Raw genomic sequence first — 12,311 nt, 5'->3', positions numbered from 1 at the left:
ACTGCTTGAGAGAGTGCATCACTCCTCATGGAAAATAATGACAGCAGGGTTATACATACTTGAAGAGGTGTAATATACTGTAGTAATATACTGCCTACTGAGTAAAGCTTTTGATACACTTGATTTAAAAAGAATGCTTTTAAAAAATGATGTAACTGTTTGCCTGTATCAAAGGGTGTGCTGCAATATCTCTGAATATCTCTACTGTCAAATCAAATATCAAAATGGTTACAGAATTCATATCTCTTTACTTTTGGCTCGATGGCAAATTTACATTAACATTTAAATACTTAGCAGGAATCTAAGTGGTAAATAAATTACCGGCAATCTCTTCAAATCTCTTACAATGTTGCCTAAAACTATTGTCTTGTATCACTTGGATGCTTCAGGTTTATACTAAGTAACTATCCACTATCAGCCTATAAATCTTTTAACTGATATTATTTTGTGTTTGTATTTCTATTTTAACTAGTTTGCTTCTGATTGTCCATCAATAGTTGAAAATGAGAGTCTCCCACAGTTGCTTATCTGAGTTTAAAATACAAGTATGAATGAATGTAAGGAAAGTGAGTGCTGGGACAGTAAAAATTCCATAAATCTAAAACTTCTGCTCTTCAGATTGCAATGTTAAAGGGGCACCACGTACTTTCAAGAAATTCAAACTCAGAATGTTAATATTAACAATATTAATGAGGTAATGATACAAAGAATGTGTATATTTCCAAAACTGAATAAATGAGCTGTTTAGGAAAATAAGGTCCCCAGAACATTGTAGCTAGAAAGTTGCCAGGGTCCTCCAATTATAAACAAAGAAAACAGTATGAAAGTGTGTTGTCCTTTACGGTCAGTTTGTTTATTTATTTTATTTGGTCATGAAAATTGAAGATTGTTTGTTTAGTTTATCAATGCATAGAAAATCAGTCAATGAAGATCTTTCTCTTCTGATTAAAATTTCCTCCGCAAAACTACATTGTGCACCTTTAAAATTTATGTAAAAAATGTTGTACTTAAAATAACTTACCCATTTATGAACATTGAATATGTTGCTGGAAATCAAGATAAATAAGGTGCTAAATAGCAGGCTCTAAAATAACTGGTTTGAGTAGCTAATGGTTATTATTAGTTTGTACTGCCTATTCTGACTTGATGAAAAAAAGAAACAACCTTATTTATACAAATATTGATGGTGTGTACCAGGTATTAGTCCTAAAACCTGGAAATAAGTTAGCATTTTTACACGACTGGTTCCCTCATCTTGAAGTCACTGGGTTTTTTGAGAGAGCTTTTTTGAGAATCAGTTAGATGCCAGAAAGACGATGCTGGGGACGTGAAACTTCATCACGCCAAACACAGAGATTCATCTGCTCTCTAGTTTGTCTTTGTAGGTGTACTTTAGTCACAGACTATTGCAAGTCCATCTATTGATTGATCAATTTATAATACAGTTAATGTATATTAAAATGTAGTAGGAAGATCAATGTAGGTGACTTTGGAGTCATGCGACCTGGATGTAGTTGTTTATAACGTAAGGTTAGCTTTCTACTTCTGTTGATTTCATGTATGCTTCATAAATCATAAAAGTGCTTTTATTTGTGAAAATTATCTTGGTCAACAAAATGTGTAAGTTTCATATACTTTTGTTTGTCATAGAGCTTTTTTTTTTTTTTCCCAAAATTCAAATTCCCATTGAAAATTCCCTTTTTGACAAGGGATCCAGCTTATATCTGGGTTAGCCTACACAAATATATCAACCCTGCAGAACTCCTTCCAAGTCAAGAAAGCAGAATGTTTTCAGCTCTGCCTTTTTCTAATAATTTAACCAAAGTAAAGACAGTTAGTTGAGAAGGAAATTCCCTAACACCAACTTCAAATGACATCCTTGAAAGTATTAGGAAGAGTTCAGGGTGCTGCTGCTGATGTGATCAGTTTGGCAAGCAGCTCTCCACCAGCCGACCTAACACTGCAGACCGGCAGCAGCTTTTTCTCTGCAGGAGATCTCAGACCTCCAGCTGGCAAACACACAAACACACAGAAAGAGAGTGTGTGTGTGTGAGCAAGAGGTAAAGAGAGGGTCAGATGCAAAGAGAGACCAGGATTTCTGTTGGTAACTCAAGTAACCCTGATTTATGTCAAACACTTCAGTATCATATGCGACTCAGAAAAAAAATACTCTTAAGAGACACAGGCTCTTTTCTTCGTATGAGGATGACTGAATTATCTTGACTTGATTGTTGATGATTTGATACAAGCCTTATTTTCAAATCTGTTTTCAAAGTTAGCAGCTGTTTCTTGCCAAACCTGTAACATTCTCTGCAACATGATTCACAGTTACCTGAATCATGACCTGGGTCAACGTTCTACAATGTAAACTCCACACATGAATTATTTTCAAATCATCACTGACTCATTTCTATTGACATTTAAATATTCAGTTATATTTCATGGATCCTTCATCTAACTGTTGGTTGTGTATAGCAAAATATAAACAGATTTTTGTTCCAATTCTGGTTACAGTGTTGCTGTTGTTGCTGCCATGCTAATTTGAGCATTCTCTAAATATCTAGTTCCCCAAACAGATTGCTCTGTCAAAACTGTTTGTATAATCATGATGTAATGCAGGTGCTTTATAACACTAGTATGTGTTGTTTTCGATGATTAATTCACCATAACTGTGCAACTGAGAATTCTTTACCTCTAGTAGCCTCTGTGTCGCGGCACATTAGGTGGATGACTCATCATCACTACGAATCCATTATACTCTACAAACATGTCGCTCCATGTTACTTTGTTTTACTGTTTTACTTTACGTTAATTATGTGGCTTTTCCCAAAAGTTCCAAAAGGTCCTCTTCCATGTTAGGGAGATAGAAGTAGAATTCACAGTGACATGTGAATGAGCTGCCCAGTTAGCTATAATCAACTGCCACGACATATCATCTGAACAGCACAGATCCACTTTATGTTCCAACTGAGATCACATTATGTCTTGTTTTCATCTGTTGCTGATGATGGCTGCAGCTGATCCCTGCTGGATCCGCGGTCAGTCAGATCTTATAGCTGTAGAGATGGTGGATGAATTTATGCCAAAAATGCCATTATCTATAATTCTTATATTATAACACAGAACAAAAAAATTGTCGAGGGATTGAAATAATCAAAAAAGTTAAGGTGCAGGTTATGTGGTGTCTTTTCCTCATTAATGGTATTATTTCACCCACCAGCAACTCATCTGATATTAATCACAATGTTTAATTTTATGACCTGGACCAACCAATCCACAGATTTTCCATGGTGTCCATGGATATACCTGTGATCCGCTCATCACTAAAGGGATAAAAGCAAACTTGTGTCTGCAGTTTAAGTGTAATAAGTTCAAACATTTACATGATTAAGGTTATAGGATATATAGTTGGATGGTAAATTGGATTGTGATGAACCTGATTCATGGGTTAAAATACAGATCAGATGATCACTTTGCTGTTTTAAAGGCTGATATCTGGAGAAATTCTTACAGCTGGATCTGCATCTTTGCTGTCTGACTTTGTGGTTTGTAGGAGTTTAGTTTTCATTGTCACAGTTGTATCACTCATTAGACATGTCAGGATGTGATGGACCTACTGATATCCTGAATATTAATTTCCGTGCAAATGAAGCGTCTGTTAAACAAATTAAAATTCTTCTGGATTTTTTTTGTGAACCCCTAACCTTAAAGTTCAAACTGCGTCTGTTTAATAAACAGCTGCACATGAAGAACAACCTGCAGTCTGTATTTATACTGTCAGCCGGTAGTCTATACGGCGCAGGAACCCTTTCAACTGGCAGAATGTGTTTATACAGGATATTTATTCATGTTAACCTCTGTATTCAGAGAAATTACGATTGTGAAATCATCATTTAATAACCCTTGTTATTTCTTTTGAACACTGGGAACTATATTTAGGCTAAATGCTTCAGGAAAAACTGAATGATGTAACACATAAAACCTGACTCCTCTAAAGCTACTAAAGTTAAGTAGTTAGCTAGTTAGCAACAGAGGCATCAGCAAACTAGCAGTGATTCTGTAATGCTCGTTATAAAGAAAAGGACCATAATATGTTGAACTGAGAGAGTTCTCCTAACCATTGGTTTGATGTCCTCCTTTAACAAAAACCTTTGTTTGGAGGGCCATGCTGCTCTAACACTTCACACTTCACTCTATCAGGGTAGGTGGTAGGGGCAAGGGGTGTTCTGGGATTATGTCACTGACTAAGACAGACATCTTAATATTTATGATATTACACCTTTTTTGTGAACCAGAATAAATGCAGACAAATATATTTAAGACAAGGTAATTCTGTGTAGCTAATGTATTGTCTGTACTCAAGTTAGTGACATACAGTCTGGATCTGGCACATGGTATATGTTTTAAGAAGCCCCACTTTATACGGTCTAAGACCAACTTTTATCAGGAGAGCTCGCACTATTAGCCTGGATCACCACACTTGACATCACACACCACAGTGGAGAGAGTACTTGTGCAACCAACTTCTCTAAGCTCTATAGTTCTCTGTTGGCCCTACTACACTCAGGGAGAACACGTGCAGGACAGTCAGGCTGTTTAAGCTTGGCTACATTCGTGCCAAGCCAGAGACGACTTGTGCCCAGGGGCTTCAGATTAATCTGCTGTTGGTGCTAATAGCAGGGTCACAGCTTGATTATCACTGGAGGGTGCAGGGCTGCCTGAAGGGAGGGAGGAGGAGGAGGGACTCACATGACCTTATGCCACTTGGAATTTGAGTGAGAGCTTTAAGTGGTAAAACCTTTGGTTGAATCTGTGGCAGACAGGCAGGTTTAGAAGATTATGTTCAAGCTGCAGTCCTGCTTAGACTAAAGGGAGTTACAACTAAACACATACACACCTCATCAATTACTAATTACCTCTAACAGGCAAACATGCCACACAAAATTAAGGAACATGTTTTCTTTTTACATTTGCTACACTGCTTCCCCTTAAAAAAAAACTATTCCCCTCACACTAAACTGCAACCAGCACAGAATGTCTACAGACAATGTATCTGGCTTGGACAGTGGATAATGAAGTTATATAAAGACTTGCTAGGTTAAGGATCGAAAGTATGCATGTTACATACACATCTTCAGATACGTACTGTGCTTGACTGCATTAGTGATTTAATATTACTCACTGTCAACTTCATGTTTGACATTGAACATGAACAACTGTCTGATTAGTCAGCAGTCTCCTCCCTATGCAGACTGTGTGGCTCTTTGTACTACATCACCCAACTTCCAGTTGCCAGTTGTTTTTCTAGTGAGTACAGGCTTGCATTCAGATTTATCACAGGTACATTATTGTCACTGTACATTTATAATAATATTCTGGACGATGGATATCAGAACACAAGAAGCAAAATTAGTAATACCCCACAGTAGAGTCACAAAGTGGGTGCAACATTTCATTTCTAATGAGGAAAATATTAATTAGCCTACTTTACCTGTAGCGATCCTCCAGCAGCAGAAACTGCAAGTATGACGTCTGTGTGCTTTAATGCACACTTTTAGCTTTTTGGATGCATTTTAAAAAAGGATTGCAATAACGAGAGAGGAACAAGCGAGAACACTGTGAGCTTGCTCAGTGATGCCTGAAGAAAGTGAGTTTTGTACATATGAGCAATGCTGTCATGTTGCTAAATACTTAATGGTGTCTGATGATAGTTTGGTGATGAACATAATGATGGTGTCCTCTGGGGTTGTTAAAATAAGTATAATAATTGTTCAAATATTGGTTTCCCTATATCAGCCTCACCCACCACCTATGATCCTATGCCTGTCAGCTGGGTATATGTGCTGTCAGGAAACACATTGGGGAAAGAAAGACTTTTAATGGTAAAAGAGACTACTGATATGCTTGAGAGGGCTTAACTGGGGCTATACAGATTTGTGATGTGGCTATAGCACACTTTAGCACTGGTGTAGCTGGCATAGGCATCTGATGTCCTACTGCTGTTACAGAGTTTAATCTGGAGGTCGTTTTTAATGGGACTGTAACATTAATAATATTATTTTAATATCTTATTGGTATCAAAATAATAAAGACACATTTCCTTTTTTAAGACTGAAGGCAGGCAGGTGAAACCTAGCAAGAAAGAAGAAACCATAGCCCTTTTCACACAGAGACGCTGCATCATCACCGCAACGGCGGTTCGCCAATTCTCCACCGTTGTTTGTTCACACAGAACCAAGCAACTGCGGCGTAAAGATGGAACACTGGGTAATTCACACAGAAAGCCGGCGCCACGGAGCCTAAAGAGGCACGACGATATACGTCATGATGATGATGTCTCTGTGTTTTTTTTTCAAGGTGTTTCTCCAGGTGTCCTCCTGTTAATCTAAACATGTACCTGTTGACTGTTTATAATCACATGGATGCTGTTAGAATGTGTTGTGATTGAGATCCTGACCCACCAAACATCCTGGAAAGTGACAAAGTTAAATTTTTCGCTCTAAATTACACAATTAGATAATCGCCATCAGTAAACTGGACGCTGTCTGACTCTGTCACTCGTGGGGAGAGAGGATGTTTTCTGGCGGAAAGTTCACTTAAGACAGTTACAGTTATTTGGTCCTGTAACATTGCTTTGTGGGACATTTCTCTTAATCCTAGTGAGTGAAGGACCGGTGTAGTTATCAGACTGTCAGGCCAACACGCCCCCACTCTGCGCCGCTGGCTTATCCATTCACACTGGTTCGGTTCGCCAATACTGCACCTCTGATGCACCTTTCACACAGAAGAGGAGGCGGAGAATTGGCGCAGGATCCCAGCATCCAAACGGCAGTGTGAATGGGGCTAGTGTTGAAGGAGTGAAGAAAGCTGTGAAGAGTAAAACTCACAGAGCTGTACTTCCATTGCATAAACACTTCTGCAGAAAGGGTCTCTGTACTGTGGGCAGCACAGATTCACTGCACTGTGACATGATACACACCATGAACAAGTTATGTGCTATGCTCTTACACACTGAAACTCAGCTGAATACATATCCTAGGTACAGGCTGAGTGGAAGCTGGATTTCTCTGTTCAATGGTTATCAAATGGTGATAAAAAGGGTTGTAAACATTTCTGTTGGTGTCTGTTTGTGTGTAAGTGTGTTTGTGGAAATCTGTGTTCTTTTGGCCGGGAGCAGATTCTTCCTCTTGTCAGTCAATGTTGGTGACAAGATAAGGTATGTTAAAATGTATTTTTCAGGATATGTGATATTGTTATAATGTCTCATTTTCATAATTTAATTAAGTTCTACTTCATGTTTGGGTTGAGACCTGGCGAGAGTTTGCTGTAATTGAGCAAAGTGGAGATTTCAAAATGCATGGAGCTGTATAGAGGAAAGAATCAGTCCTCCTTCCACCGGAGGGAGAGTAATTTGTGAGGGTGGTCTGATTGATTTGGCACCAATCATCATCAGCCAGTTTGGGTTAAAGTTTAAATGCTGGTCTCTATAGAGCCTGATCAGAAGAACCGAAGACATGCTCCATTATAGCAGCACAGTCAGAGGTTTAGTTTATCCTAAATTAATGTACTGAAGTACTTTAGCTGAGTACAGTTTGTTGGGGAAAGTACTCTGAATTTGGAGTTACACACACTCTACATCTGTGTATATTCTATCAATCTGAAGTAAGGGCACAAAGACCTATTTTACTTGAGAAAGGAGAAGTGTTGTGATGTCTCTGCGTGCATTATGTGATGTGCAGATCTCAGTCCACTGATCGGGTAGGCCAGGTCATAAGGTCCATCACTCAGATTAATAGGGGTGCGGTGTCGGTGGGTGAAATAATTCATTTTTAATGAGGAACATACAGTATTAATTATGTAACCTGCAGCGATCCTCCAACATCAGGGCCCATTCATTCCCTGCTGAAGTGTCATTGCTAGTTTTAGACAAGGGTCTTAAATTGAGATGTGATCAGGCAGTTTGCATCACAAGGCAGCAGAAAGTGTTTGCAGATATATCAAGGACCCCTAATCTAAAGTCAGCATTGCTGTGTTTTACCTGCTATATAGAGGGCTTAGTGTTCATATAGTGAGATGGCCTACATAGGCGGGTTTACAACACATGTACACTGTGCTTTAATGATTAGAGACGGTTTCCTTTCCATACACATATGGTGGCAAACATCATGGCTCATTTAAGCAAACTATAATCTGTATATAATGACATAGGATACTCTCAAGAGGAAACAGCGAAAATGGAGCTCATGATTTATCAGGTGGAGCAGGCTGCTTTACTCCAAACCATTTCACTCTACGATTTTGGGCTATCAGGAAGAACACAGAACAATAATAAACACTGACCAGTCCTGTTGTCATATTTCAATTGTCAATTCAATTAAACTCTACTCCGTCTCATGCGTAAATATGCACATCTTCTCTCTTAAGGGGGAGACGGACTTTCTGATGCTGGAGTCCATTGCAGGTTATGTCATTAATATGTTCCTCATTAATGATGAATTATTTCATCCACCGTGCTCAATAACAAAATCTTGCAACGTCTCAACTCAAGCATGAAGTTGAACTTAATCAAATCATGAATATGAGTCATAACATTGTAAGTTATCGTGTTACAACGTGAAATTATAATATAGATTATTACATTTTTACATAATACCTTGCACAATCTAACAATATAAATGATCACATTTTTATGAAAAACTTTCCACGTTATTATTAACTTTATTACGTTACTTGAATGGTACATTAGTTATGTTAAAGCAATAATCTCAGCGATTTTCATGTCAATGACTATAAGTCACTATCTATAGCCGAATGAGGTAACAAAATGGCGATTGAGCCTATGGCCTACTGATGAAAGCCCTTGCATTTGCTGTAATGCCAAATATGTACACTGGGTGTCAGTGGCAACTTTCTCGGAAAATATCATAAGTTATCCCTATGCTGAAACTCTGACCCAAACAGGTGATCTGCGGGCGGCGAAATACAGTGCGAGGCCCGGTCCGCTAATGCGTAGGGATCCGGAGGTTCTACGGTTGAGAAAATGTAGTGCCAAAAGAAAGGGCGGTCTGACGGCAATGTAAAGCGGTGTGAATTTTCTCTATATAACATACACTTGAACTGTTATAGATTTTTTTAGGTGGGCCTTGTTTTAGGTGGTTAAATTTCGCTTTTTCCCTGGACCCCGTTCACTGCAGTACAAAGCTGAGCATCTGGGCTGGAGCGGCTCTCTGCTTCTCAAAACTGAGGCTGTGCTGAACGGCAATTACGTTAGGGAACAGACCGACTTGCTTTCAGTACATTTGAGCCTTGCAAGTGTGTCTTTTTTTTTGTTTAATGATTTTGGCAAATATTACTTGAAGTCGCCTAACCCTATCCTGCAAATCTACCAGGATAAAGTCAAGCTGTGGTTGTAAAATACTCCTATCTTTTAAAAATGTAAAATGTAAATGAAAGCTGTCAGGGAATAAATCCCACGATCCTTAGGCGTGATTGTCAGACAAAAACAAAGCCATCAGTGTGAAAAACGTGAGAAAAAAATGCTTATATCTAAGATCAAATTAAATCATGATTTGGAGAACCGTGACTCTTTAATAAAGATGTGGCATATAGCAGGAAAGAATTGTAGAATAACATCATTTGACAAGTTAGAACTGACAAAAGGACACGATTACATCAGTCAAGTATTTTCATATTCTACATTCCCGTCATACTGCAACACTGTAGAGTGTGTTGTGTTGCTGCAGGAATTATATACTCTCATGTTTGTTCATCTCCCAGCAGAATTTTTGTTAAGCTCTTGTGGTCTTTTGGGTATAAAGACATATCACCTCACTGCCCTCATTACATATGTCTATCTGAACTTTGCTGTGGCACTTCCATCTGTCACTGTAGAGTATGATTGCAAAACAAAATGCCTGACCTAGAACATATTGTGAGGCCATCAGTATGTCAGAGTTATTCAGTATCAAGATGAAGTGATGTAAGTAGGTGTAAGGATGCTTCTAATTAGATGAGTTTCAGAGCCTCTCTCTGAGCTGATATGTAAAGTTAATATTATGATTTATTGATGCAACAACGCATTACATTCAAGGTCAAATACCGTTAAGTCTGCACATTACTTCCAGTAGTGATGGGTGTGACTTCTAGTATACTGGAAGTAATGTTGAGTTGAAGTTCAAATTGATTTAATTCTTTTGAATGAGGCCCGTCCGTTGACGCAGAAAATGTACCAAAGAAGAAGGCTGCAACATAAAGTTGAACTGAATCAATTATCCCCACAAAGCACCACACAGTCAGTTGACAAGGTGCTGTATTGATCAATCAAATACACGCAAGCACACATTCTTGGTTTATTACTTTGTGACATGAACACTGGGGTCGAGCAAAGATTCGAGGATTGCATTTACTTAAGCATGAGGTACAATATTGAGGTACTTGTACTTTACTTGAGTATTTCTGTTTTGTGCTACTCCATACTTTCACCCCATTTTGAATACATTGAAATTACATTTATTTTATTTAATCAACAAGCCCACTGATTCTGATCATTAAAAAAAATTATATCAGATCTGATAATCAGCACGGTGGGTAATCAGTCAGCCCATAATATACAGTATACACCGATCAGGCATAAGATTATGACCACTGACAGGTGAAGTGACCGCTGTCCACTGCCGAAAGCGGTGAAAATGGGCATGTGAGCATCAGAACTGAACCACAGACCAATGGAAGAAGGTGGTCTGGTCTGATGAATCATGTTTTCTTTTACATCACGTAGATTGCCGGGTGCATGTGCGTTGCTTACTTGGGGAACACATGGTACCAGGATGCACTCTGGGAAGAAGACAAGCTGGCAGAGGCAGTGTGATGCTTTGGGCAATGTTGTGCTGGGAAATCTTGGGTCCTGCCATCCATGTGGATGTTACTTTGACACGTACCCCCTACCTAAGCATTATTACAGACCATGTACACCGTTTCATGGAAAAATGTATTCCCTGATGGCTGTGGCCTCTTTCAGCAGTATAAATGTGCCGTGTCACAAAGCCAAAATGGTTCAGGAATGCTTTGAAGAGCACAACACAAAGTTTATCGTGTTGACTTGGCCTCCAAATTCTCCAGATCTCAATCCAATCGAGCATCTGTGGGATGTGCTGGACAAACAAGTCCGATCCATAGAGGCCCAACCTTGCAACTTACAGGACTTAAAGGACCTGCTGCTAAGATCTTGGTGCCAGATACCTAGGCACACCTTCAGCTCCATGCCTTGATGGATCAGTGCTGTTTTGGCAGCAAACGAGGACCAACACAATATTAGGCAGGTGGTCAAAATGTTATGCCTGATCGGAGTAAATATACATCTAAATATATATGTAATCATCTTTAACCTGTACTTTTGATAGTGAAGCGCACAAGTGTATCAGCTATTCAGTGTCCTTAAACCCAACTGCTGCATGTATCAGTCATATGCTTTTTCTTTTGAAATATATATTAAGAAATTATTATTTAAAAGCTACTAGCTACTGTGAGTGACTGTGTGGCTATAATTCAACATCAGTTCTTCTGTGCATTGACCTCAAGCAGGGGACTTTGTAATGCTCAGCTCCTATATTGTGTGTTTGGCCTCCTCTTATCCTTATTAACTTTCCCAACAACATTTCATCTCCACTGAATTTTCATTAAATTTCATCAATATTCAGGTCCTTTTACACATCAGTGTTTGTAACCCACTGGGTCTTAGTCGGTAAAATGTTGGCTTTCACATCAGTGGACCCCTTTTGGAAATATGTAATGAATTCGCTGTTGGAAAGCATCACCTCCCTTTGAGCATTAGTGGTTTTGAACAAATTGCATCCTCTGGTAAAGCAATTTTTGTTGTTATAAATGTATAAATAGTTTGTGACTTTCATCTATATATTGTACTGCTTAGTTGTTTAGCCTAGAAATGAATTCCTAAGTTAGTAAGCACGAAGTAATAAAGTCTTGAAAAAATGTAATTGTTGAGTGTATTTTAAACTAGTAGTTTTAATGTAGTAACTGTCATTTAGTTGTGTAACTGCATTCTTTAGTCTTAAATTGCAGTTAGGTCTAGAACTGTGTTGTTAAGTTTAGTAACAGCTTTCAATCTAAAATTGCAGTTTAGTCTAAAAAAACGTTAAGTCTTGTAGTCTTTTTCAGTCAGTCATTGTTCTTGAATGGTAGTTTAGTCTAGAAACTATGTGTTTGAGTCTGCTAACTGCTTTTACATGCAAGTATATGATGTTGTAATTCAGCAGACATAAGATATAGTAAACGTTGTTGTTTGTAGGACAGCA

At 38.5% G+C, this 12,311-nt stretch overlaps 1 protein-coding gene across 2 annotated transcripts in view; it reads left to right on the top strand.

The window, feature by feature from the left end:
- The window catches only part of LOC115572077 (cadherin-12-like), a 129,995-nt gene that overhangs the window by 49,356 nt on the left and 68,328 nt on the right, over window positions 1-12,311 (top strand). The window lies entirely within an intron of this gene.

This window comes from Sparus aurata, chromosome 21, assembly GCF_900880675.1.
Source record: "Sparus aurata chromosome 21, fSpaAur1.1, whole genome shotgun sequence".
Taxonomy (NCBI): Eukaryota; Metazoa; Chordata; class Actinopteri; order Spariformes; family Sparidae; genus Sparus; species Sparus aurata.
The sequence above is the reverse complement of the archived record's forward strand: the minus strand, read 5'-3'. Positions and strand labels throughout refer to the sequence as shown.